Source organism: Sinocyclocheilus rhinocerous, unplaced genomic scaffold (genome assembly GCF_001515625.1).
Source record: "Sinocyclocheilus rhinocerous isolate Xijiao unplaced genomic scaffold, SAMN03320098_v1.1 scaffold496, whole genome shotgun sequence".
In the NCBI taxonomy this organism is placed as follows: domain Eukaryota; kingdom Metazoa; phylum Chordata; class Actinopteri; order Cypriniformes; family Cyprinidae; genus Sinocyclocheilus; species Sinocyclocheilus rhinocerous.
In genome coordinates this window covers 523,555-529,367 of record NW_015632471.1, presented here as the reverse complement: position 1 = coordinate 529,367, position 5,813 = coordinate 523,555, and positions in this window count along the sequence as shown.

Genomic DNA, 5,813 nt, shown 5'->3' with positions numbered 1-5,813 from the left:
TTAAGAACATCGTAATAATCAATAAAACTAGCAATCTGGCATTCATTATTATTTCTTAGCAGTTCTCACGTTGGCTACGTAAACTTTGCATCGTTTTAAGGTTATAAAATAAAACTTAATTGAAAATCGGTAAAGTTACTCACTTTGATTGCTGTCCATGTCGTCCATCTTTAGTGATCCAATTCGGTAGGTGGCGCTGTTACAAAATAATAGGGTCCTAGAACTGCGGTCCTGAAACTACAGCCTCCAGTTGTGCAGGAACATACTATTGTATTGGGAACTTATTGGACTTATTCACCATTTATCATCTGCTATACCACTGTATAACCACTAGATGGCTGTTTAGCTCTATATATAAACATATAAACATGGCTGTGTGTTCCCTAGTGGCTCCATCCATCTATCAGATTACCGCACTTATGCAAGACATGTCTCTGGACATCATTAGGACATGTTGATGTCATTACAAACACTCCAGACTCATTGTTTTTGATATGTCTAAGAGTCAACTCTATCCCAGGGCAAACATAGTTCTCAAAGATCCTGTTTCTATACAAACAACCTTCTGTACCGTATTTGTTCAAGTTTAAAGATGATCAAATATTGACACTGAATAGTATAGATTTAAAATAAAATGTAAAAAATCACCCTTTAGTCAATTTTTTTTCCTGCGACTTCATAAAACCATCACCATAATCTAAAGTGATTACATAATTTATCAAATTACAGATATACAATTGCAAGAATAAAGGCTTTAGGACTGTGGAGGTGGGATAATTCAGTTAACGTCAAAGTAACATCTTAAATTAAGCATAGCTAGTTGGTTTTATAGCTTTATATGAATACAAACAAATAGACTGACATTTTACAACGTGTATTAAATCCCTGTGGAACATCATTTTACACATATAATGTTCAGGAAAAATGTGAACAGTGCTTATTCTGTTACCTTTTTTTGCAGGTTATATTTACATTTGGCCCAGCGATGTAAGACCACACTGGAAAACATTGTGTTTGTTCAATTAAGCATTAAAAATCCATGAGCTTATCTCTTAAGTAAAGGGGAGAACAGCATCACCGCAATTAAATCCCTGGGGTAAATAGTAAAATATGTATTCCTCTTAAAAGTACCAGCTGACTCTGTTAGCAAACAATTGCTTTATGCACTTTTAAAAGGGTAATTTATAGCAAGGGGTCTCCTTGGAATAAATACAGTAACTAGGCTAAAAACAGAGATATAGGCAAGCTGTGACAGGGTACTGAACCAGAACATTTCACAGCTAATGCTCAGATAAGACAAGGTTGACTTGTTGTGCTACTATATACACAGTATCTACTATGAGTATCAAGACGGTCAGTGCTAAAGTAAACAATTGAAGAGTCTGTGTTTTAGTGATAGCTATGATTTGTTTGGATTGTTAGAAGCAGGTGTTGAACTGTAGTTTATTCCATGCTGTATGTTTAAGACCACAGGGACAGAATGAACACATTGTGTGATGAACTTTATTAATAAATGAACTTTAGAAATTACAAAGAAGAGTAAAAAAATATTTATTAAGAATACAAATATTGAACTTGTCATATTGTCTCCTGATAGTCTCAGTTTCTTTTCAGTTCAGTCCCAGATCTTGGGAAGGTTCTCCAAGATTCTCCGTCGATGAGACGGGTTAGACACACCTGCTGCACACAGCTCCTCCTCTGTAATACCACTGCATGAGAAGAGAACACACAATGACATTTGGCAGCGTGTACTGTATATACAGTGGGTACGGAAAGTATTCAGACCCCCTTAAATTTTTCACTCTTTGTTATTATTGCAGCCATTTGTTAAAATCATTTAAGTTAATTTTTTTTCCTCATTAATGTACACATAGCACCCCATATTGACAGAAAAACACAGAATTGTTGACATTTTTGCAGATTTATTAAAAATGAAAAACTGAAATATCACATGGTCCTAAGTATTCGGACCCTTTGCTGTGACACTCATATATTTAACTCAGGTGCTGTCCATTTGTTCTGATCATCCTTGAGATGGTTCTACACCTTCATTTGAGTCCAGCTGTGTTTGATTATACTGATTGGACTTGATTAGGAAAGCCACACACCTGTCTATATAAGACCTTACAGCTCACAGTGCATGTCAGAGCAAATGAGAATCATGAGGTCAAAGGAATTGCCTGAAGAGCTCAGAGACAGAATTGTGGCAAGGCACAGATCTGGTCAAGGTTACAAAAAAATTTCTGCTGCACTTAAGGTTCCTAAGAGCACGGTGGCCTCCATAATCCTTAAATGGAAGACGTTTGGGATGACCAGAACCCTTCCTAGAGCTGGCTGTCCGGCCAAACTGAGCTATCGGGGGAGAAGAGCCTTGGTGAGAGAGGTAAAGAAGAACCCAAAGATCACTGTGGCTGAGCTCCAGAGATGCAGTCGGGAGATGGGAGAAAGTTGTAGAAAGTCAACCATCACTGCAGCCCTCCACCAGTTGGGGCTTTATGGCAGAGTGGCCCGACGGAAGCCTCTCCTCAGTTCAAGACACATGAAAGCCCGCATGGAGTTTGCTAAAAAACATCTGAAGGACTCCAAGATGGTGAGAAATAAGATTCTCTGGTCTGATGAGACCAAGATAGAACTTTTTGGCCTTAATTCTAAGCGGTATGTGTGGAGAAAACCAGGCACTGCTCATCACCTGTCCAATACAGTCCCAACAGTGAAGCATGGTGGTGGCAGCATCATGCTGTGGGGGTGTTTTTCAGCTGCAGGGACAGGACGACTGGTTGCAATCGAGGGAAAGATGAATGCGGCCAAGTACAGGGATATCCTGGGCGAAAACCTTCTCCAGAGTGCTCAGGACCTCAGACTGGAACTAAGGTTTACCTTCCAACAAGACAATGACCCTAAGCACACAGCTAAAATAACGAAGGAGTGGCTTCTCAACAACTCTGTGACTGTTCTTGAATGGCCCAGCCAGAGCCCTGACTTAAACCCAATTGAGCATCTCTGGAGAGACCTAAAAATGGCTGTCCACCAACGTTTACCATCCAACCTGACAGAACTGGAGTGGATCTGCAAGAGGGAATGGCAGAGGATCCCCAAATCCATGTGTGAAAAACTTGTTGCATCTTTCCCAAAGACTCATGGCTGTATTAGATCAAATGGGTGCTTCTACTAAATACTGAGCATTTTTCAGTTTTTCTTTTTTAATAAATTTGCAAAAATGTCAACAATTCTGTGTTTTTCTGTCAATATGGGGTGCTGTGTGTACATTAATGAGGAAAAAAAATTAACTTAAATGATTTTAGCAAATGGCTGCAATATAACAAAGAGTGAAAAATTTAAGGGGGTCTGAATACTTTCCGTACCCACTGTATGTAGCTTTATTGGTTTAGTAAAAAGGTTTTTAGACAAGACGATGTAATGTCTGATAAAGCAGTGTTTTTTTGAGCGGAGCGCTGCTTTGTGTACAGCCTTTACCGGGGAAACCTTGATCTCTACGATCTCTACCACTCCAACAGCGCCCCCTGCTGGCAGAGAATGAGTTTGCATATATATGCCGCCTGGGAAACCTTTATTTGACCCTCTAACTCTAACACTTTCTATTCTAGTTTAATTCTACTTTATCTATATTTATCTTATTTTTTTATTTATTTTTTATTTTTATTTAAAAAAACAACAACAAAAAACAAACAAACACTAGCTTTTTATTTTTTCTATTCTATCTACTTGTTTTTCTTTGTGTGTGTATATGTGTGTGTGTGTATAATATATATATATATATACACCTTGCTACGTGTACTGCGTTAGGCTAACCGAGACTTGTCATTTGCACTTATATATTGTTGCTCTTTTGTTAGTTTTGACTGCTTTTATATAAAAATGGATAAAAGCGTCTGCTAAATGACTAAATGTAAATGTAAATGTAAAATGAAACACTGGACTATGGTATAAATAAATTCAACTGTATAACAGTTTCACTGCAATTCATGTTATAATGTTAGAATTAAATAACAATAAAAAATAATACATATGCACTTATCTGTACATATGCAGTTGTTTTTAAGTGGTTGTTGACATCCTATCTAAAACATGATTTAGCCAATCACAACGCACTGGGACAGCTAACCAATCACATCACATTTCGTTATTCGAAAGGCGGGCGTTCATCAAACCCGGAACTAATCAAGCTGTTTGTGCCAGACTGGGGAGAAAAGTATTTTAATATTGTAATTTATGTGAAAAATAATGCGTTTTTTGCTGCTCTATGTAATCAGAGTATGAATTTGTATATTTTCTATAGCAAAATTAAAACGTGTTTAAAAGTGCGACTGACCAAATCGTCCGGTTCGGTTTGCCACCCCTCGAACTCGAAGACATCTCTAATTTGACAGTTTACCATCTGATCTCACTCAGTGATTCCCCCCCTTAGCGACCCCCCCCCCATCGATACATACTATTGTGCAGATAGAGCATGAAAAGAACAGAACATTAAATATAAATCACAAGACCTAAAAGAATGCAGAAAAATTAAATAACTGTGCAATTGTTTAAATACACTGAAATTAAATCCAATAATATTCGACATTAACTAAATTTGTGGGGGTGGGGACTTAACCCTTACACTGAGCATTGTCACATAACATCATTTTAACTGTAATGTTTAACATCGGCTCAATGGTGTATGCAGATTATATGAAATTTCAATGTAAAGCCAAACCGTTTCAAGCATAAGAAAAAATTATTGGCAGCATTTTACTGTTACTCGTAGTGTAATTCAAGTATTGTGAAACTGCAGCTTCATGCTAACGCAAAATAAATATGATCTGCATTCTTCTGATTTCCATTTTTCCGCGCTTACACTTTTGGCACGTTGATTTCGCTAAAATTCCCCCCCTCCTCCTGATTTCCATTTTTCCGCGCTTACACTTTTGGCACGTTGTTTTCGCTAAAATACGGTCAAAAGTACTGCAAGCCTGTGAACAGTGATTTGCAAGCGAAAACAACAGTTTAAAGAACTGCAAAACGGCTTGACTTCCAATCTGTATGTGTAAAAAAACGAACTGTTGCAAATGTCTAAATGACTTGTGGGGCAAAAAGTTCCCGAAATAAATCGATATGTACAGCAGCTCCGTCTTTCTTTTCTCTGCGCTTACAATTTTGGCAGATTCTCTGAGATTGCGGGTCTGCAGCTGGATACTATTGGAGCCAGCGGTAAATTCCAGAAGATCTCGCCGCGGTGAGGCGCTCTCGTATGGGCTTACATTTCTGCCACAATTCTGCGCGCGAAAGATCATATTTTGAGCGCACAAAAGTGCGTTTTGCACGCGCGCGAACTGAGTTTTGTAACGCTGGGTTGTGTTGAGCACGCCAGCTGTTGGCATTTAGCGAGCACTGAAGGGGGCATCAGGTGAGCAAGCTAGTGAAACGTTGCACACGCAACATCTGGCCGCGGTGAGGCGCTCTCGGCGGGTGTAATGAGCGCTGAACGGCCGCTGGAACTCACGTCTCCGAAAACGCCAAAGCAAATTTTCAAACAGACGTTATCTTTATTAACAAACCGCATATCTGACGTCCAAGCAAGCACATTCTTGCCTAAAAAACTCTTAAAACTGCATTTCGTGACACAAAACAGTATTTGGGCGTCCGCCATGACACTCGCTGTGAGAAGAAATACAGCAACTTCGGCAAGCGGAGTGATACTAACGGTGAAGAGGTCGAGGAGCTCTGTTGGACTCTAATATCGCACTCCTATCAGCCAATCAGATTCGAGAACCAGAAAGAACTGTTTTATATATATATATATATATATATTGTCA